The sequence below is a fragment of the Sarcophilus harrisii genome, chromosome 6 (assembly GCF_902635505.1).
Source record: "Sarcophilus harrisii chromosome 6, mSarHar1.11, whole genome shotgun sequence".
NCBI classification, from domain to species: Eukaryota; Metazoa; Chordata; class Mammalia; order Dasyuromorphia; family Dasyuridae; genus Sarcophilus; species Sarcophilus harrisii.
This window is the reverse complement of record NC_045431.1, coordinates 87,402,635-87,426,733: the sequence shown is the minus strand read 5'-3', so window position 1 is coordinate 87,426,733 and position 24,099 is coordinate 87,402,635. Positions and strand designations below refer to the sequence as shown.

The window sequence follows — 24,099 nt, the reverse complement described above, 5'->3', positions numbered from 1 at the left end:
TTGTCCATTATTACTGCCCATTGAAAATAAAATTTGGGTTGATTTTTCTGAGGATGGCCCTAATCCATCAGGACAGATATTGATTGTTTTTAAAAAATTCTCCTGGTTTATTCACCTCCCTTGAAGTTCTTACCTTTCGAAAATCGTTGGTCACTTCAGCAGTAATATTATAATTTTCATATCCACAATTTTTCCCAAATTCTCCAACTGAGGCATTCATTCGTTTCATTTCAAACAAAGGGTCCAAACATTCCCAAATACAGCCCTTTCCCTTTATAATCTCGATTTAATCCCATAAAACTGTGATCAGTTTGGGAAGTTTTGATAACTTTTTGACTAGTTCAAACTACTCTCCAAAATGGTTGGATTTTTCCCCTCCCCAAAATGAATCAATGTCCCGTTTTCCCACCCTCCAATCATCTTACCTGTCATCTTTAAAATCTGACGGGTTTAAATTTATTTGAGTTTTTTAATTTGCATTTCTCTGATTAAGACTTGGGCACCATGACTAGAAATAGTTTCAATTTCTTCATCTGAAAATTTCTTATTCCCTTTGACCATTTTTCAATTGGAGAATTTATTTTTTATAAATTAAGGTTAATTCTCTATATATTTTAAATAAGCCCTTTATCAGAACCTTTGATTTAAAAATTTTTAAAATTTTTTTCAAGTTTTATTTTTTTTCCTTTTCTTTAAAATCTTTTTTTGGGAAATTGTTTTGTTTGGTAAAAAACTTTTTTCCCAAGTTGAAAAATGAAATTTTTTTCTTTATTTTTGATTTGGAAATTTAAAATGGATCTCAGTTTCCCTGTTTCAATTTTAAAATTTTTCAAACAGGTTCTTATAAAAACATCCCTTTGTTTTTAATTTGTTTATTTTACCCAATTCTTTTGCCTTCTGCCCTTTGCCTCCCTGTTTTCAAAATCATGTTGTTTTAGATCTTTCAAACCCCAATCATTTGTTTATTTTAAATTTTGAAATTTTGCTTTTGTTTTTCCATATGAACTTTGTTGTTTTTTTCAGGTCATTAAAAATGTTTTTGGGATCGTTGGGTTAAATAAATGGTTTAAATTTGTCATCTTTTTATTTTGCTCGCCCCAAAAGTTTATATTTTTCCAATTGGTTAATCCGCAATTTGCGTGAAAATGGCTTAATTTTGCCAAAATTTCTGATTTTCCCTTGGCAGAGGTTCCAAATTTTAAATATTATCGTAGACTTTTGGAGTAACTTGCGTTGGAGTTATGTAAAAAATGCTGAACTTATTGGGGTTTTTTAAACCAAACGCTTTTGGAATTTCTAACTTTTTACGAATTTGGGGTTCTCTAAGTATACATCATGTCATGGCAAAGGTGATAATTTGGCTTCCTCATTGCCTATTCTTATTCCTTTAATCTCTTTATCAGCTCTTATTGCTATAGCTAGTTTCTAATACAATATTAAATAGTAAATTGATAGTGGGAAACCTTGTTTCCTCAATCTTATTGGGAATTTTGGGTTTGTCTCCTTACATATGATGCTTACTATTTTTAAATAGATGCTGGATTATTTTAAGGAAAAGTCCATTTATTCCTATACCTCGTGTTTTTAATTGGAATGGATGTTGGATTTTATCAAATGCTTTTCTGCATCTAAGATGATCATATTTTTTTAATTTTTATTGACATGGCCAAATTTTGTAGTTTTCCCAATTTGAACCACCCGTTCCTTATAAATCCCTTGATCATGTGTATTATTTGAATGATTTTCAGTCTTTTGTAATATCTTATTTAAGATTTTACATCAATATTCATTAGGGAGATTGGCTATAATTTTCTTTCTTGTTTTTCAGCCTACCTGGTTTGGTAATACCTGTCTGTTCATAGAAGAATTTTGGAGACTTTCATTCCCTATTTTACAAATAATTTATATACATTGGGAATTTTCTTTAAATGTTTGAAATCACATGTAAATCCATCTGGTCTGGGGTTTTTTAATTTTTAATTCCTGTTCTTTTCTTTTTCAAAATGGGATATTCACTTTCTTCTTCCTTGTTAGTCTAATCATTTTGGAGGTATCATCCATTTCACTTGGTTATCAAATTTATTGGCAAAAGTTGAGCAAAGAATCCTTATTTTTCCAATTTCCTCCATTGGGGAAAGTTCTCCCTTTTCATTTTTAAGACTATAATTTTTTCCTCCCTCCTTTTCTAATGATTTCCAAATATTATTTTATTGGCTTTTCATAGAACCAACTTTAGTTTTTTAATTAGTTCAATAGTTTTTTTACTTTCAATATTTTTAATTTCTCCTTTTAATTTTAGAATTTCAATTTATATTTGATTGGGGTTTTAATTTGGTCTTTTTAGTTTTTTTTAGTTGAAACCCAATTCATTAATCTTTTCTTTCTTGTTTTTATTCAAGTAAGCCTCTAAGGATAAAAATTCCCTCTTATTACCCTTTGGCTGCATCCCAAAAATTTTATGATGTCTCATCTTTTCATTATCTTGGTAAATTATTAATTTATCTATAATTTTTTACCCAACTTCTTTAAGATGAGATTTTTAGTTTCCAATTACTTTTTATTTCCCCAAACTTTTTGTTAAGGTTTTTTATTGCATCATGATCTGAAAAAGAAAGCATTTACTATTTCTGCTTTCTTGATTTAATTTGAGGTCTTTTTTTAATAGGGTCAATTTTGAATATTCCATGAACTCTGAGAAAGAAAATATATTCCCTTCTACTCCATTCAATTTTCTCCTCCAAATACCAATTTTCAATATTCTATTTACTTTAATTTTTTCTTATTTTTTTGTGGTTTGTTTGTCTAATTTGAAGGGAGATTTATATTAGTTTTTGTTTCTATTTCTTCTTGCAACTCTTTAACTCTCCTTTAGGAAGTTGGGGCTATTGTATTGTTTAATTTGATATTACCCTTTGGGGTGGGATTACCTTCCTTATCTTTTAATTAGATCAATTTTACCTTGATCTGGAGATAAGGATGGCTACCCGTTCACCAAGCATAATAGATTTTGCTCCAGCCTTTTTACTTTTACCTATGCATCCCCCTGCTTTAATTGTTTCTTGTAAACAACATATTGTGGGGTTCACTATTGATCCAGTCTCTATCCTCCCTTTTATGGGGAGTTCAATTTCATTTTTAGAATTACTAAATCTGTTTTCCCTCCATCCTAATAACCCCAAATTGTGCACTTTTCGCCTCCCCAACCTCTTCCCCCTTTTAAACTTATGTATCTTGTATCACGATCTTTCCTTTATAATCCCTCCCCCCCCTTTGGTCTTTCCCCTTCCTTCCCTTATTACTCTTTTTTCTTTTCCTTTTCCCTCCCCGTTTTTAATGGGGAAAATTTTTCTAAAACAAATGTCAATTATTTTTTCTTTGAAACCGATGAAGTAAGATTCACCAAATGTTTCCTCCCCCAAATTCCCCGATATGATAAGTTTCCTTGCCTTTTTGGGGATGTGGTTTCCCCTTTTTATCCCTCCTTTTATTCCCATCATCCCTTTCCATATCTCTTCCTTTTTTGTTATTCAGTACAATCAAATTATACATTATTCTTTTGTATATCCCAAACAGAAATAAATTCTCAAAGTTATTTTTATTTTCTGCATTCTTGGTTTACTTGGAATCAAATTTTTTGTTTAGTTCTGGTTTTTTCTTCAGAAACAAATGGAATTCTTGTTTCATTAAATTCCATCTTCTTCCTGGAAGAAAATGCTCAGCACTGGTAGTTTTTTGGCCATCTCAAGTTCTTTGTTTCGGAATATCAACCAGGCCCTTTTTTCCTTTAATTGAGGCAGCCAGATCTTGGGGATCTTTATTGGGCACCCCGGTTTTAAATGGTTTTTTTGGCTGCTTGTAAAATTTTTCCAATCTGATGTTCAAAATTTGGCCACAATATTCCTTGGGGTTTTTTTTAATTTCTTTCAGAAAGGTGTTCGTAATTTTTCAATGCCTATTTTACCTTCGATTCTATTACATCTGGGCAGTTCTCTTTGATGATTTCTTGTAAAAGTATTAGGTTTTTTCATGTTTTAGAAAGTCCAATAATCCTCAGATTATCTCTCCTAGATCTATTTTTCAAGTCTTGTTTTGCAAATAGATAATTCATTTTTTCAGTTTGTCATTTTTTTTTTACCTGTCTCAATGAATCATTAGTTTCAATTTGTTCAGTTCTAATTTTTAAAAAATTATTTTTTTAATAGCTTTTTACTTCTTTCTTATATGTCCAATTGGTTTTTGAATGTTTGTTTTGGTCTGTGGAATTTTTCCATTTCACTAATTTTTTTTTAGGTTATTTTCTTTCAATTCACAGATCCTACTTTCTTGCGTGTTGTTTGTCTTTTTCCAATTCATGGATCCTACTTTCTTGGGGTTTTTGTCTTTTCCAAATCAAATCCTACTTTGTAGTGAATTTTATTTTTTAATTCTATTTCAGGGTTGTTCCTCTTGTAAAACTTCTCTTTCCCCCATTTATCTTCTAACCTCTTTTTGAGACTTTTAATGGTTCTCTTCTGAGCATCATGTAAGGGAGGGTCTGATGCATTTTTGCTTTTTTAGGTTCTTCAGTTTGCTGCCTGCTCTTTTTCCATAGAAGTTTCATCTTCTTTTCATCTTTTTATTCATGTTTAAAAATTTGGGGGTCTCTGTCAAGGGGGTTCTCTTCCCTGAGAGCAGGGAGGATGTAAACCATTTCCGGCTCTGGGGTTGGGGAGTGCTCTGGTGAAGGTTTTCCCTTCCCCCAAATGGATTAGCACTGCCGAGCTATCAAACTGTTAGTAGGGCTGATGGGTTACAACCCCTCGGCCCTAAGGGTGAAGGGCACTGCCCCAGGCCGGGCCTCTTTGGGACTGTGGTTTGGTGACTGCACACCACAGACCACAGACCCTGGGTTGCAGACCCAGACCGCCCCCAAACCGCCCCAGGTCCCCAATCCTGGCCCTGGAAAGCCTTGGCCCGCCAGCTCCCCCTGCTCAGTTGGAGTAACCCCCCGGTCCTCCTGCTGTGCGGATCACACCCCCAAGGAAAAGCCCTTTGCGGGTTGGGGCTGGCGCGTTGAGATCTGTGCCTTCACCCTCGTTTGGACCCTGGGAACCTAATTTTTCCCAGTCTCCCGGATCTCCCCGGGGCCAACCTTTTGGCGGATGCAGATTTTTCGGCTGGTGGAGTTGTTCCTTTTATCTTTAAATTGGCGGTCAAGACATTTTGAGGCGATTTTATTGATAAAGAGGGTAAGAGGCTTAAAAAGGGCGGTTCTTCTCCCCATCTTGGCTCCGCCCCCTCTAATTTAATTTTTAATGTATTTAACTCTATTCATCCTGCCTCGGGGGGGGTGGGGGGTAAGAGGTGTTTAACCAGAGGTTTGGCAATTTTTAACGCTGTAAAGTTACCCATGCATATAACCTGTAAATAAAAGGCTATTAAATAAAAAAATAATAATAATTATCAATAAAAAAACAAACAAACAAACAAAAAAAGGACTCTGTAAAAAGTGTAAAAATATGTATACATATATTGCATTTAACATAAACTTTAACATATTCAACATGTATGGGACTACCTGCCATCTAGGGGAGAGGGTGAAGGGAAGGAGGGGAAAATTTAGGACAGAAGTTTTTGCAAGAGTCAATGTTAAAAAATTATCCATGAATATGTTTTGTCAATAAAAAGCTATAATAAAAAAAATAAACTTGAAAAATAAAGAAATTCTTTAGTTAATGTAGTTTTTAAAATGTTTTATTAAAACCATTTGTTTTTAAAACTTTGATATGTTCAATAGATTCTAGTGAACTATTTCTTTTAACAAAGAATTTTTTTAGAAAAATTTAATTCCACAAGACTGGTCAACATACAAAACATTGGTCATTAGCTATGATGTTCACTCTCCATAATCCCTCATATCTTTAAAGAAGGTAAGATGTCTTTTCATATTTCTTATTTATGGTCAACTTTGGCCAGCAGAATTCCAATTCAAATGCTTTGTTGTTATTCTTTTCTTTTGCATTGGTATATTCAGTGTATTTTTTTGTTGTTTTTTGATTCTCCTTATTACTCTTTCCATCAATTCATCTGAACTTCCTGTGTTTCTCTGTTTTCATCATATTTATTGTTTCCTATAGTACAGCAATATTACATCACCAAGTTATAGCATCATTTAGTCATTCTCCACTTGATAAGTAGTTTCCTGATCTATGGACTATTAAAATGCTACTACAAATATTTTGGTATATATGGAAACTTTCATTTTAACCTTGTGCTATGCCATAAGCTGTGGAACCTATGTCAGGGTGTTTTCTTATCACTTTATGTACATAGTTCCAAGTTGTTTTCCAGAATGATTGGACTAGTTGATTTCTTGACCAGTTTACTGCTTCATTAATGAGGCATTGGTTTTCCCTTCTTTTTATGGAAAGATCTAACATTTATTTTTATTTTTCCTTTTTGGTTTTGTCAGTTCTTTTATAGAAATTTAAATTTACTAAGTGCTTTGATTTATAGTTCTCTTATAATAAGTAATTTAAAGTATTCTTTCACAAAATTGGTAATTGTTTGTTTGCCCAGATTGACAGAAGAGGAAATAAATTACTTTAAAAAAATCTTTTTTTAGAAAAAAAAAAGAACAAGCTATTAATCAATTCCCTAAGAAAAAAATCTCCAGGGCCAGAAGAATTTACATGTGAATTCTCCCAAACATTAAAAAAAACACTTAACTCCAATACTATACAAACTAATTGAAAAAACAGAAAAGGAAGGACCCTGATCAAATTCTTTTTGTGACACAGACATGGTACTGATGCCTAAATCAAGTGAAATGAAAACAGAGAAAGAAAATTATATGCCAATTTCCCTAATGAATATTGATGCAAAAATCTTACAAAATAATAGCAAGGAGATTACAGAAAGTCATCCCAGGATAATACACTATGACCAAGCAGGATTTATACCAAGAATGCAGGTCTGGTTCAATATGAAGAAAATTATTAGCATAATTGACTGTATCAATAACCAAACTAACAAAAACCATATGATTATCTCAGTTTATCTATCTCAATAAATAGAAAAAGCACTTGATAAAATCTACCATCCACTCCTATTAAAAACACTAGAGAGTATAGGGATAAATGGAATTTTCCTTAAAATGATCAGTAGCATTTATTTAAAACCACCAGCAAGTATCATATGGGGACAAACTAGAACAATTCTCAATAAAATCAGGGGTGAAACAAAGTTGCTCATTAGAAATGTTGGCTTTGGCAATAAAAGAAGAAAACAAAATTAAAGTAATTAGAGTAGGTAATGAGGAAACCAAATTATCACTCTTTGCAGATGATAAGATGTAATACTTAAAGAACATGAAAGAATCAACTAAAATAAATCAACTTTAAAATAATCTAAACTTTAGCAAATTTTCAGTATACAAAATAAATCCACAGAAATCATCAGCATTTTTATATATTACCAATAAAGTCCAGCAGCAAGAGATACAAAGAGAAATTCCATTTAAAATAACTGTTGATAATGTAACATATTTGGGAATCTGCCTGCCAAGTCAAAGTCAGGAACTATATGAAAACTACAAAACATTTTCTACACAAATAAAGTCAGATCTAAACAACTGGAAAAATATCAAGTGCTCATGGGTAAGCCCAGCAAATATAATAAAAATGAAAATACTATCTAAAGTAATCTACTTATTTATTGCTATAACAAACAAACTTCCAAGAAATTATTTTAAAGATTTAGAAAAATATATATTTGACAAAGTTCATCTGGAAGAAAACATGGTCAAAAATTTCAAGGGAATTAATGAAAACAGTGAAAATGAAGGTGGCTTGGCTGTGCCAGATCTAAAATTATTATAAAGCAAAGCAATCATCAAAACCATTTGATACTGGCTAAGAAATAAGTAGTTGATCAGTGGAATAGGTTAGGTTCATAGAACAAAATAGCCAATGGCTGTAGTAATCTAGTGTTTGACAAATCCAAAGGTCCCATTTTTGGTATAAGATCTCACTATTTGACAAAAACTGCTGGGAAAATTGGAAACCAGTATAGCAGAAATTAGGCATTGACCCACATCTAACACCACATACCAAGATAAGGTTGAAATGGGTTCATAATCTAGATATAAAGAATAATAATATAAACAAATTAGAAAAAAAACAAAGCATAGTTTGCCTCTCAGATCTGTGAAGGAAGGAATTTGTGACCAAAGAAAAAGTGGAGATCATTATTGATCACAAAATACATAATTTTAATTATATTAATTTAAAAAGGTTTTGTGCAAACAAAACTAATGCAGACAAGACTAGAAGGGAAGCAACAAACTGAACAAACATTTTTTACATCCATGAATTTTAATAAAGGCCTCATTTCTTAAAATATATAGATAACTCACTCAAATTTATAAGAATTCAAGCCTTTCTCTAATTGATGAATGCTCCAAGATATGATCAGCCAATTTTCAGATGAAGAGATTGAAAAGAATTTCTAGTCATATGAAAAAGTGCTCTAAATACTTATTAATCAGAGAAATGCAAATTAAGACACTTTGAGATATTACTATACATCTCTCAGATTGGCTAAAATGACAGGAAAAGATTATTATGAATGTTGGAGAGGATGTGGGGAAACTCAGACACTAATACATATTTAGTGGAATTGTGAATGAATTCAACCATTCTGGAGAGCACTTTTGGAACTATGCCCAAAGAGTTGTAAAGCTGTACCTACCATTTGATCTAGCAGTGTTACTACTGGGCTTATATCCCAAAAATATTTTAAAGGAGGAAAAGAGACTCACATGTGCAAAAATGTTTGTGGCAGTTGAAGTGGCAAAAAACTGGAAACTGAGTAAATGTTCATCAGTTGGTGGATAGCTGAAAAAGTTGTGGTATATGAATGTTATGAAATATTATTGTTCTATAAAAAAATGATAGGCAGGATGATTTCAGAGAAGCCTTGATTGACTTACATGAACTGATGCTAAATGAAGTGAGTATATAGGAAGGCCTTTCAAAAAGTCCTGGACTGATAGAACCAGGAGATCATTATCCACAACAACCACAATAATATATGATGATCATTATTGATGAATATGGCTCTTTCCAACAATGAGATGATTGAGGTCAGTTGTGATCTTGTGATGAAAAGAGCCATCTACACAATATGAGGACTCTACACATTTATACAAGAGAGGATTGTAGGAACTGAGCGTGGTTCGCAGCATAGCAATTTCACTCTTTTTCTTGTTGTCTGCTTGCATTTTATTTTCTTTATCATTTCCCCCCGTTTGATTTAATTTTTCTTGTTCAGCAAGACAATTGTATAAATATGTATAAATATAATGAATTTAACATATATTTCTACCATGTTTAACACATATTAGCTTATTTGACATCTAAGGGAAGGGTTGGGGAAAGGGGGGGGGTAAACTGAAACACGAGATATGGCAAGGGTTAATTTTGAAGAATTATCCATGCATATGTTCTGAAAATTAAAAAAAGAGCTTTAATAAATATATATATATACACATAAAAAGAAAAACAATTTTCTTGCAGTTACATGACTTTAGCATGAGTTTTATTACCCCCACTTTACATGTGAGCAAATATAAGGTTAAAGAATCTGATATCTACAGTAACAGGCTAGTAAATGTGAGCAAGTCAGTTTTGTACTCCAATCATTTTGACTCCTTATAAGACATTTCTATTATACCAATCTGAGTCTCATCAACTGATTTCTGTTAGGAATAGGTTTTTATTACTAATTTTCTATTATAAGGTGAATCTAATCCTGATATCTGACTTGTCTTGCTGAATGAGTCATTTGAAGTCCTCAATGAGACATTTATAATGGATCTTGGGAAGTAGAAAACTTCCCTTCTTACTATCCCCACTATACCTTTCTTAATGTCTGAAGCTTCCTGGCATTTCTCAAAGGAGAGAGGATAAGTGAACCAATAAAATGAATGAGAAGTTGGTGGAGGAAAAGATTGTGATTTTGAGAAATATAATTGCCTTTAATGGAAATTATAAAAAACATATATTCCTCACATTTTCTCTTTTCAGGTCCTGGCATTCTCCTTTTGGATAGCTTGACATATCAGCTTCTTATAAATAATGATTACTTTATTTTATCACAGTAGAACAGGTACTTTATTCATTTCCCCAAAAGAACAGGTAAATGAGAAGTCTTCCTATGACTCTTTCTTTTGAAGCAAAAGGTAGGAAATTTTTTAGACAACTTGATCAATCAGTATGAGGGGGGTAGTGTAGGAAAACTTTGGTTTTATCTTATTGATTATGTTAAGTAATTAATCTGAGTTGGTAATGGTGATTAACAATCATCTTATCTCTAAAATAAGAAAATAAGAATTGGTTTTCTAACATTCCTTCCAGCTCTAGTTTCTGTGCTCTTATCTTGCTGATGAGAACTGTTATGAACTAAGGCTAGCTTGGATTTTGAGAATATGGTCCACTCATTTTGACTTCCAAAGGATGATCATAAAGAAATCGGTATCTTTTTGGTTGTCTAGGGATACAAGGAGAAAATATTTTGAATATAATTGTACCAATATAAATTTGTTAATTGGGTTGGTAGCTGTATTGGTTAGTGATAGACAAGAGGTAAAGTGATAGCATTCACAATTGGGTCCTATGTAGGACTTAAGAAAATCTAAATATACATAAAAGGGGAAAAAAAATGTTACTGGGCTGATCAGTCACAATGGCTTCTTCATCAAATAGTTAAGATATATTAGAAATATTCTTGTGACAGACAACTCAGTGATTGCCTTTATATAACATCAAACCTTATAGTTAAAAAAAAATTGGAAGATGAAGGAACATTACAAATGTGGGTGTTGATAATAACAAAAGATATCAATAAAATTATTTTTATGCCTACTTAACATTGAATAACATACTTACCTAATTATTTTTGTACTCTAAATGTAGCATTCCCATCAATATTACCACCAACATTACCATCATTTATCCATAAATATAAAGAGAAAATGCATTGATATTAAATAAATGTCTATAGTTGTGGGATAAACAGTACAACTATTATTATACATATTTAACAAAATAGCAAACTAGGGTAAGGAAGGGAAATGACCTACCCATGATCACATAACTAGCAAATATCAGAACAAACATTCATACTCCAGTGGTCTCTACAACATTTGCCATCTGGAAAATTTCTCCAGAATTAGCTGGATTGATTAAAATTAATCAACCTAAAACAATTAAGTTCCACTTTATGTACTAGAAACAGTGCTAAACACTAGAGATAGGACAGAAACTAGACATAAATTAGAGCTATGATTTCACTGGCACAGGGAATTCTCAGGTGAAGAAACTTCTATCAATCCAGGTTGACACCTTATCTGAAACTTTTAGTTTTATTTTATTTTATTTTTTTTTCTTCATTTTTTTTTTATTTAATAGCCTTTTATTTACAGGATATATGCATGGGTAACTTTACAGCATTAACAATTGCCAAACCTCTTGTTTCAATTTTTCACCTTTTACCCCCCTACCCTCTCCCCTAGATGGCGGGATGACCAGTAGATGTTAAATACATTAAAATATAAATTAGATACACAATAAGTATACATGACCAAAATGTTATTTTGCTGTACAAAAAGAATCCGACTTTGAAATATTGTACAATTAGCTTGTGAAGGAAATCAAAAATGCAGGTGGGCAAAAATATAGGGATTGGGAATTCAATGTAATGGTTTTTAGTCATCTCCCAGAGTTCTTTCTCTGGGCGTAGCTGGTTCAGTTCATTACTGTTCCATTGGAAATGATTTGGTTGATCTCGTTGCTAAGGATGGCCAGGTCCATCAGAACTGGTCATCATATAATATTGTTGTTGAAGTATATAATGATCTCCTGGGTCCTGCTCATTTCACTCAGCATCAGTTCGTGTAAGTCTCTCCAGGCCTTTCTGAAATCATCCTGTTGGTCATTTCTTACAGAACAGTAATATTCCATAATTTTCATATACCACAATTTATTCAGCCATTCTCCAACTGATGGACATCCATTCAGTTTCCAGTTTCTAGCCACTACAAAAAGGGCTGCCACAAACATTCGTGCACATACAGGTCCCTTTCCCTTCTTTATAATCTCTTTGGGATATAAGCCCAATAGTAACACTGCTGGATCAAAGGGTGAAACTTTTAGTTTTAAAGAGTAAAGATAATTATCTGGAGAAATGGAACTTAGAGAACTGAATAGTTAACTTCCTCATGATTGAATAGCCAATATGTATCAAAGACAGGACTTGAAATCTCATCTTCTTTATGCAGGGATTGGCTGTCTATGCACTGCTATACTGATGATACAAGTATTAAAGTCAAACTTATCACTGCATTTAAGCAAAGGTGTTAGGAGGGAAAAAAAACCCAACCAACAAACAACCTATATCCTAATAAGACAAAAAATAAGCAACCTACATTCTAATAAGAGACAAAGAGAAGGAAGTTTGTACTATGTACAAAATGAATGTAAAATAGTTTGGGAGAATGTTCCCAAATACCTGGGGATCAGAATGTCAATGCAGAAAATGACTCGAGATCAATTTGGACAATTCTATGAGGCAGAAGTAGGCAGGAGAGTATTCAAGGCATTGGATATAGCCAGGGGAAAAGCATACAGAAAGAAAATAGAATTTGATGAATTTGAAACAATACAATGGTAATTATAGTTAAATCACAGAGGATATGGTGAGGGAGTATTGTTTGAAAAGAATGTAAAGGTAGAAGGGGGACACATCTATGTGTCCTCTTCATTCATACATCCTTACATCCTTAGTTTAAGCACTTATCATATCTTACCTAGCCTATTTCAGTAGAGTCCCCTTTGGGTCTTCCTACTTCAAGATTTTCCTTAATCTAATCTAGAATCTATTCAGCTAACAAAGTGATTTTCCTAAAGCATGAATCTGATTATTTTAACTCCTCTATGCAAATAACTCCAGTGATTACTTTTTAAATCTAAGATCATACACATATACATGTCATATCATTTGTATTATATATAAAAATCATATGTATCATAGTTATATATAAATAGATCATACACATATAGTTTATCTTGTTTGATATACAATTTATCTATTTTAATATTAGATTAAATAATACTTATGCTTTAGGAAAATCACTTTATCAGCTGAATAGATACTAGGTTAGAGTAGGGAGAACCTTGAGGAAGGAAAACCAAATAGGCTGCTATTGAACCATCAGGTAGGAGGGGATAAGGGCTTAAACTAAAGCACATCAATGATGAGAGATAGGTATACACACATACATATACATATACATAAATGTTTATATATGTGTGTATATATATGTAAAATTTCTAAATATCTTTTAAACATAAAGCCGAGTTGAGTGAAAAATCAAGATTTAATCATGTAACCAAAGTTGTAAACTTGCTTAACTAGAAGGGTGCTTGACAGCAAAAAGGAAGAAGGATATAATTTTGGATTAATGATAATATGTTTCATTTAGGCATTTTGAGTTTGAACTGGTACAGAACATGTAGATTGGAAACTTCTGTTTATAGTTCATCATACAGAATAGTAGCTCAAAACAAAAAAGTGTGATATGAAAATATATATCTACAAGTCAGAGGACATAGGGATCATAACTGAAACCCATGGGAGCTAATGTGGCAATCAAGTGAGAGATTAGAGAGAAAAGAGAAGAGAACCTAAGAAAAAGCCTTTGGTTAGAAGATAATGACATGACATGAGTGAAGTAAAGCCAACTAGTCAGTCAGTTAGTCAGGATATATTTGCTAATTGTTAACTATGGGTGAGGCATTGTGTTAAAAACTGATGTAAAAATAAAGATAAAAACAGACCCAAGCCTCTAAGAATAAACATTATAGTGGGGGACACAATCACAAATAGCTATATGACCACTATGAACATCTATCTATGCACAGATATGCAAATGTGCACAAATATTAGTCACATAAATGATGGCAAGTCTTTTCTTTTCTTTTCTTTTTTTTTGCAGAATGTTGAATTTCAGCTGCTTCTTGAAGTCAAGGAAACCAGGAGGTGGAGGTGAGAGGAAAGAGTATTCAGGAATGGAGGTCAAAGATGCAGATGGAGCATCATGTAGGAGGCAGAGAAAAAAAAAAAAAGACCTGTGTCATCAGATCACAACATGAAGGGGAATAAAACTATAAGAACTGCAAATAGGTCAAAAATGTTAGCTTGTGAAGGGCTTTAAAGATGAAGCAGAAGATTGTATATTTGTCCAATGAAGGAATGAACATCATACACTTTATTGGGTAGGGGAGTTTCATGATTTCCCTTCGCATAGGTCATTTTGTCAATTGAGGGAAGGAAACTGAAGAGAATCAGGAATGAATAATCTTATGAAAATCTGAAGTGCAAAAAAAAGATACAAGAACAGAAGGTGGTAAGGATTGTGAATCTTGAAAAAAAAATCAATGACTATTAAGATTGAGAAGAGGTTATTGATTTTGGCAATTAAGAGAAAATAAAATTGGAAAGTTTATTTTTATTTTTTTTATTTTTAAATAACTATTTTCTTTTTATTTATTTATTATAATAACTTTTTATTGACAGAACCCATGCCAGGGTAATTTTTTTACAACATTATCCCTTGCGCTCACTTCTGTTCCTATTTTTCCCCTCCCTCCCTCCACCCCCTCCTCTAGATGGCAAGCAGTCCTATATATGTTGAATATGTTGTAGTATATCCTAAATACAATATATGTGTGCAGAAAGAAACAGTTTTCTTGTTGCACAGGGAGAATTGGATTCAGAAGGTAAAAATAATCCAGGAAGAAAAAACAAAAATGCAAACAGTTTACATTCATTTGCCAGTGTTCTTTCTTTTGATGTAGCTGCTTCTGTCCATCATTGATCAATTGAAACTGAATTAGGTCTCTTTGTCAAAGAAATCCACATCCATCAAAATACATCTTCATACAGTATCATTGCTGACATATATAATGATCTTTGTCATTATTCATCAGCATCAGTTCATGTAAATCTTCCAAGCCTTCGTATTCTCCTGCTGGGTCATTCTCAGAGCAATAATATTCCATAACATTCATATACCACGATTTATTCAACCATTCTCATTGATAGGCATCCATTCATTTTCCAGTTTCTAGTCACTACAAATAGGGCTGCCAATATTTTAATAAGGTCCTTTCCCTTCTTTAGTATCTCCTTGGGGTATAAGCTCAATAGTAGCACTGCTGGGTCAACGGGTATGCACAGTTTGATAAGTTTTTGAGCATAAAAAGTTATCAAACTGTGCATACCCTTTGATCCAGCAGTGTTACTACTGGGATTATATCCCAAAGAGATTATAAAGAAGGGAAAGGGACCTGTATGTGCACGAATGTTTGTGGCAGCTCTTTGTAGTGGCTAGAAACTGGAACTGAATGGATGTCCATCAGTTGAGAATGGCTGAATAAATTGTGGTATATGAAAATTATGGAATATTACTGTTCTGTAAGAAATGACCAACAGGATGATTTCAGAAAGGCCTGGAGAGACTTACATGAACTGATGCTGAGTGAAATGAGAGGACCAGGAGATCATTATATACTCAAAACAATACTAGATGATGACCAGTTCTGATGGATCAGGCCATCCTCAGCAACGAGATCAACCAAATCATTTCTAATGGAGCAGTAATGAACTGAACTAGCTATGCCCAGAAAAATAACTCTGGGAGATGACTAAAACCATTACATTAAATTCCCAATCCCTATATTTATGCACACATGCATTTTTGATTTCCTTCACAAGCTAATTGTACAATAATTCAAGAGTCTGATTCTTTTTGTACAGCAAAATAATGTTTTGGTCATGTATACTTATTGTGTATCTAAGTTATATCTTAATATATTTAACATCTACTGGTCATCCTGCCATCTAGGGGAGGGGGTGGGGGGGGTAAGAGGTGAAAAATTGGAACGAGAGGTTTGTTAATTGTTAATGCTGTAAAGTTACCCATGTATATATCCTGTAAATAAAAGGCTATTAAATAAATAAAAAAAAAAGTTTTTGAGCATAATTCCAGATTGCTCTCCAGAATGGTTGGATTCATTCACAACTCCACCAACAGTGTATCAGTGTTCCAGTTTTCCCGCATCTCCTCCAACATTCATCATTATCTTTTTCCTGTCATCTTAGCCAATCTGACAGGTGTGTAGTAGTATCTCAGAGTTGTCTTAATTTACATTTCTCTGATTAATAATGATATGGAACACTTTCATATGAGTGGTAATAGTTTCAATATCATTATCTGAAAATTGTCTGTTCATATCCTTTGATCATTTGTCAAGTGGAGAATGGCTTGGTTTCTTATAAATTAGAGTCAGTTCTCTATATATTTTGGAAATGAGGCCTTTATCAGAACCTTTAACTGTGAAAATGTTTTCCCAGTTTGTTGCTTCCCTTCTAATCTTGTTTGCATTAGTTTTGTTTGTACAAAAGTTTTTTTTAATTTGATGTAATAAAAATTTTCTATTTTGTGATCAATAATGGTCTCTAGATGTTTTGGTCACAAATTTCTTCCTCCTCCACAAGTCTGAGAGATAAACTATCCTATGTTCCTCTAATTTATTTATAATCTCATTCTTTATGCCTAAATCATGGATCCATTTTGATCTTATCTTGGTATACGGTGTTAAGTGTGGGTCCATGGCTAATTTTTGCCATACTAATTTCCAGTTATCCCAGCAGTTTTTGTCAAATAATGAATTCTTATGCCAAACGTTCGGATCTTTGGGTTTGTCAAACACTAGCTTGCTATAATTGACTATTCTGTCTTGTGGACCTAACCTATTCCACTGATCAACTAATCTATTTCTTAGCCAATATCAAATGGTTATGGTGAACACTGCTTTATAATATAGTTTTAGATCAGGTACAGCTAGGCCACCTTCATTTGATTAAATAACTATTTTCAAACTATATGCAAATATAGTTTTTCCTATTCACTTTGCAAAAACTTGTGTTCCAAATGTTTCTTCAAACCTTCCTTTCACTTCTTCCCCTAGACAGCAAGTGATCCAATATATGTTCTACATGTGCAATTCTTCTGAGCATACTTCTACATTTATCATGCTGCACACACACATACACAAAATCAAATCAACAAGGGAAAAAATGAAAAAAAAAGGCAAGCAAATAACAATAAAAAGGGTGAAAATACTATGAAGTGATCCGTGATCCACATTTAGTTTCTATAGTCCTCTCTCTGGATGTAGAAGGCTCTCTACATCATAATACTATTGAAACTGGTTTGAATCACCTCATTCTTAAAAAGAGCCATGCCTATCAGAGTTGATCATCACATAATCTAGTTGTTTTTGTGTACAATGTCCTCCTGGTTCTACTTATTTCACTCAGCACCATCAGCTCATGTAAGTCTCTTTAGGCCTTTCTGAGTTATCCTGCTGATCATTACTTATAGAACAATAATAACCCATAACATTCATATATCATAATTTATTCAACCATTTCCCAACTAATGGGCATCCACTTAGTTCCTTTGGGCATAGTTCTAAATTGGAAAGCTTATTTTTCATTAAATAAAGAGGTCTGATTAAACAGAATTTAGATAAGAGTTAAGGAAGAGGAAGGGAAGGCACTCAAGTTAAATAGCTTCTTCAAAAACTTTAAATGAGAGAGAAAAGTTGCACATAGTGTTGTGCCACAGTTCCCTTTTAATATCCTGACCCAGTTTCCCTAATTGTCCTACTCAGTTACTCTGCCTCAGGTATTCATTTCCTCTTTACGCTTGATAGGATAAAGGTCTTATATCTTAGACATCATTGGAATATCAGGAGCCTCTCCTGTACCTCCCTCCATTATGTCATCCTAGATGCCTGCCTCCATTGTGTCACCTTTCTTGTTACCCTATAAAAGAATGTTGTATTTGAGATTCACTGCTGGATTATTTGAGACAGATAGTCTCATTCAGCCCTGGTACCAAACCATGGATCCATTTAGTTCCAATAAATTTCTCCCTTTCAAATAAAATATTAAATTGTTCTCCAATCTCTATCCTGCCTCAGCTTCTTCAGCATTACAATAGCATAACTGCTTACAGAAGTGGGAGAATCTAGTAAATGCTGTTTGTTTAATGGTAGGGAAGATGCCTGGGGGGAATTAATGATATTAAGCTGCTTGAAGAGTAAAAGAAATGGAATAAGTGGACTATACAAAGAACTTGACTAGGTATCCATTCATAAAAAAATAAAATAAAGAAGTACAGTGTTGCAAATGAGAAAAAAGATCTTTTTTCCAATAAAGTATGATATGAGGACATTAGCTGAGAGAGTAGTGGTGATGATTTTTATCTGAAACTTAAGGGAAAAAAATAATGATAAAAAGTTCATCTACCTCAATAAAAGAATTAGTTTTGCTTACCCCTCTATATAAATTATAAAAAGACATGTGAACTCATAAGGAGGATAAGATTTTGGCAGAGGAGATAATGAGATTGGAAAGCAATCATTTAAGATGGAGATGATAACTATTCAAAATGTCTCATTCTCATCTTCAGGACTTTGTATCTTTAATACGATAGTGTATGAGTTTCTTGTGCCTCACTCTGAGATTGTCTTTTCAAGACTGACACAAAAGAAATGTGCACTATCATTATATTTAGTGAGAAACTCTCCATTGATCTGAGACAGGAATGAAAAGTAACATTGGCAAGAATTCACTTTTATGTAGTTTCTTAAGGTTTACAGATTAGAAAGTAGAAATGTCAATATTATTATATCCATTTTACAGATGGTAAAATTGAGATAAATTGCCTTTCCAAAACCAGACCAAAAATCCAGATCTTTTTGTTCATAACCCAGTGTTTTTTGCTTAAATGATACTCTTAGAAAAGTATGAAAATAATATTTTGAATGATTACAAACCTTATTAAAGCTTAAATATTTTTAGTATAGGGAAAACTTAAATCTTACTTTAAAAACTATATTTTATTGAAACAAAAAAGCAGGGTCATACTTATATTTACATAAGTGTGACAATTGTAAGGAATTTTTTTTTCTTGAGAAGACAACAATGAATATGAGCCAGTTGGGATTTTTGAAGTTTCAAGTGCAATCAGATTCTCCCCACCAAAATGAGGGTAGCTGCCAAAATGAAGTTAGCGACCAAAATGATGGGTATGGGATAAGACCCCCAAAGATTTTGGGTTTATAGACCAGTGTCATCAGTCAATTTAAAAGAATTTGTAGGCCTAGACCCCCAAATCAAGGGACAAAGATTTTATTATTCTACTAACAGTGAGCTAAAATAAGCATGTTTAGGGGAAAAAAAGGATTTAAGCAATTAATTAGCAGTAACTAGGAGAAAGATGACATTAAGGGGAAGAGTCATAAATAACCCTAAAAAGAATTAGCCATTTATGACACTTAGCAGTTAGCTAATTCCTAAAAGGAGTTAGCTATAACAAAAGGAGGCAGAAATACACCATGGCAGGCTAACCCTAAAAAAGAGTTTAGCAAGGATTTAAGGCATGAGCAGAATTTATATAAGAAAATTATAACCTGGGACATGGGGAGAGAGATGTCTTAACTTGGCTTTCTGATTGGATACAGTAAAGATGGAGTTATTAGAGGTTTCTACCTGAGGTAGAACTGTAATCAAAAATCCACTTGAACAAAAGGTCTACTTAAGGCTGTTCTCAGATTGTTTCAGAGAATATTATAATCCTATCAATGCTCCAGGCTTGCTCTGCTAAAGCCCAAATGATTACCAGGGATCTTGTCAGGATTATGTCTAACAATTCCGCTGAATAGCAAATAAAGTTATTAGTAAAGGATGGAATAGAAAATTATTAGAAATACAGAGATTGGGGCAACTAGGTGGTACAGGGGGACCTGAATTCAAATGTGGCCTCAGACACTTAATACTTCTTGGCTGTGTGACCCTGGGCAAGTCACTTAACCCCAATTGCCTCAGCAAAAATAAATAAATAAATAAATAAAATAAAAAGATTAAATTAATAAATGTAACAAGATAGCAAACAACAAATAAATCAACTGCAAATGAAGAGGTGTCCATTCAAACAGAGATATTAAATAAAATCAAAGCTCTAGACATTTTGAAATCAATTATTTTATTTGCAAAGTGTATATGTGTGTGTATGAGAGAGAGAGAGACAGACCAAGTCAGAGAGAAACAGAAAGAAACAAAGATGGACAGAGAATGAAACAGACAGAGACAAAGAGGCACACAGAGACAGAAAGAAAACAAGAGAGAACTAGGAACATAAAAGGGAAGAGAAGGTGTGGTGCCACAGTTCTCTTTTAATGACCTGACCCAGTTTCCCTAATTGTCCCATTTAGTTAATCTGCCTCAGGTTATAACTATTTCCTATTAATGTTTGATGGGATAAAGGTCTTTATCCATTTTAGACATAGACTATCAGGAGCCTCTCATAATATCATTGTAGGTGCCTCCCTCCATTATGTCATCCTAGTTGCCTCCCCCCATTAGGCCATCCCTATCCAGGTACCTCCCCCATTATATTATTGTTCTTGTTAGCCTATAAAAGAATCTTGTATCTGACATTCACTGCTAGATTCTTTGAGACAATAGTCTCATTCAGCCCTAGGACCAAACCATGGATCCATCTGGTCCCAGTAAATCTCTCCCATTTAATAAATTATTAAATTGTTCTCTAATCTCTATCTTGCTCAGTTTCTCTGTATTACAAAGGAATAAAGAAGGAGAAAAAAAAGAGAAAGGAAGAAAGGGGAAAAAACAAAACTCAAGAAGAAAATTGGGGCAAGCTGAAACTAAGGAAATACAAACTGAAAATATCAATTTGTGAAGTCGATAGAATTATCTAAATATCTCATAAACTATTATAAAATTAAAATATATCCTTCCATTGCTATTTTTCATTCTACATTCTTTTATCAATTAATTGATTTAGAGAATTAGTAAAGAAATAAACAAAAAAAACCAAACAAACATGTATTCCTTTAGAAAACTACAATATATATTGTAGCTTTCTAAAGGAATACAGTATGTAAAAAACAACACTTTTGGCATAAGACAATCATTCTACTATTCTAGCTAATATAATTAAGCTAGGTTAACTTAAACATTTAACTATCAAAGAGGGAAGTAATTTAAATTTCCTATTACAGTATAATAAACTATAACATAAATATCTTCAAAAGGCAAATTGATTCTAATTAGCTACCTACTTAATTCATGCTTATTGCAAAGATAAGGATTTTATATAGCTTAGCACAACATGGACTAAAGAGTCCTCCTACAGTGAGAAGCTTGGAGAACTCTAATAAAACTGGCAACCAATATTTATTAAGAGTCTATTATGCGCCATTGCACTGAACTGGGTTTCAGATGTTAAATTCCTACCCTAAATGTAAACTCAGTGTCATTTTCCTCATGATATATGACTTTGTAGGGAATCCTTTGAACTTCAGTCCCCCTATGTTTACAAGTAGTCATATATATTTATGCTTACTACTGCACAGAGGTTTCATTACAAACTGAGATAGGTAGAAAAAATGGACCAATGAATGATGAACTTCTAAGTGAGAATAAAGCTAAATGATAGTTAATGAGATAATTTATAAGTAAAAATACAATATGGGGTTAGAGAATTTCATATGCTGCTGAACTAAATACAAATTGTAAGGGAAATTTTTAAAAAGACTAGGAAAGCTACTGGAATTTGATTCTGACAATCCAGATTTGGTAATTGGATGGCCCTGAGGCAATAAATAAATGTGAAACCTTTGGTTAACCAGGTTCCCTTGACATACATCAACTAAAACCTCAACTGGGGGCTAGTAGAAAAGAGCTCAGTACTTGGGAGAGTCAATTACAGCAAATGCATTTGGACGTGACATGCGAGTGTTGTTTGTTACTGCTAGTCTTCATGAGAAGTGTGGTTTGCAGTGATCTTTATAAATTAATAAGATCTTCCTGAACTGTGTTCTATAGTTATCGATGATGTTTTTGTTTCCCACTTCTATTGGCTATGTGAACAGAAAGAATGGGTCTTTGAAGAGAAGAGATGACCATATCATTAATAAAAATCTCTTTGATTTCTTTTTGGAACAATTATCACTTGTCAAGAAGGGTGGCTGATCAACAGAAGCTGTTGTTATAGAGGTGTCTTGGATAACAACTTCACATAATTATAGTTCTTTCATTTCTGAAAGTCATAACATTATCATAAATCTGTATTGGTGTATACTCACAACTTTAATATTATATGATGATAGGGAATAATTTTCCAGACCTACAGTTTCATTGGTGTACACATCGCCCAGTATGGAAATTTACTTTTTCTACTGCTGATCAGCAACATAAAGCTTAAAATGAAAATGAGAGAGAGAGAAATATAGATAGAGACAGACAGACAGACAGACAGAGACAGACAGATAGGGAGAGGGAAGAGGGGAAAGGAAAGGGGGGAGGGAAGAAGGTGGATAGAGAAGAGAGAGGAGGAAGAGAGGGAGAGAAAGAGAAACTTTTAGGCAATGTGGGAAAAAACCCTACAAACCATTTCTCAGAGTAATATTTAAAATGTGAACACAAAAAAATATATTGAAGTATATTGGAAAAGACTCTGAGAACATTGTAGAGTAGGTCAGAAACATTTTGGCTCTCCGGAATTCCTCCACATGAAGACAGGACATCACCTCATAGGAAACATAGAACAGTAGAAAAAAAAAAGTTAAAATAAAGCAGTTGTTCCCCCTAGACAATTTTGAAAAGAACCCAGGAAAAGCTCAGCCCTACAGGGGTTAATGATTGGCTTGAGTGAACAGTTCCAGACCATCTCTGCAGAATCTACAATCATCCCTGGAGGCAACCATGTGGGATTTTGGAGGCAGCTTTAAAAACTTCCTTCTATTGGATAGAGCAATGATCCAATGTAATAGGAAAAGATTGAAGGACTTTATACTTTGGAGTGATTCCAAGAACAGCTGTGTTGATCAGATGCATTCTGGGCTACAGGGGCTGGGGAGAGTGACAGGAGGCAGGGGTTTGAATGTAGGGGAAGAGGTAGCACACTGGTGCATAAAGCTGCAGTAGCTGATGACTATAGGCATTTGCAGGAGAGCAGAGTCCTTGGTTTCATTACCAAGGGCAGAGTTAGAAAAAAAAAATAATAAAGTTCATATGGAAGAACAAAAGTTCTGGAACTATGAAGAAAATGGGGGGGTAGAAGAGGAGGTATAAAGGAAGGAAATTCATCAATATGAGACCTTAAACTAAATTATAAAGTCAGAGCAATGGATAATTGCAATTACTTTAATTTAAAATTTTCTTGTATAAATAAATCTATGAAGCTAAGAAGAGAAGAAATGCAGAAAATTAGGGGGGAAACTTGCATAGAAAACCTCTCAGAATGTGTGATTGGGTTGGAATATTATTTTGGTGTAGGAAATGATGAGCTGATTGATTTAGAAAAACATGGAAAGACTCTTTTTAAGGGAGATTCTTCAAATTCAAATGACAAATGGAAATAAGTACAATCCAGTCTCACATATGTGTATGTGAGTATGTATTTCTATGCTTAATTTTTGCCTTGGTGGGAGTAAAAAGGTAAGAGAGGAGGAAGGGAATTTTTTTTTTTTAAGTACATAGCAGAGTATAAAAGAAAACCTAAAAAGAAGCAAAGCTTCTTTCAAAGGTTCAACTTTGAAAACAAAATATATGTGTAGGGCAATAGGAACCAAAAAAACAGTCTCTCAGAGTAAGAAAAGCAAATGGGCATTCATTGCAATCTCCCGAGAAGGAGCAACTCCTAACCCAAAAGATGTCAGCTAAAGGAGTGCAAAGCACAAACTGAAAAAAACAAAATTAAATAGAAAAGAAGCCGCTGCCACCTCCCCAACTTTGATCTTTTTCCCATTGTCTGGGGGATACCAGATTTATACTCTAAACATGGAAATTTATCTGGGGGGGGAAATAAATTGCTTTTTAAAGAAGTACTTAAATACTAATTAAGGGGTGGTGAGAAACAGGAGAGGGATGTTCATTCAAAATAATGGAACAAGTGTTCGC

The 24,099-nt window shown here is 33.3% G+C and overlaps 1 pseudogene; it reads left to right on the top strand.

The window, feature by feature from the left end:
- Nucleotides 1-4,784: 4,784 nt before the first annotated feature.
- Nucleotides 4,785-24,099, top strand: part of LOC100921553 — a 58,790-nt pseudogene continuing 39,475 nt past the window's right edge.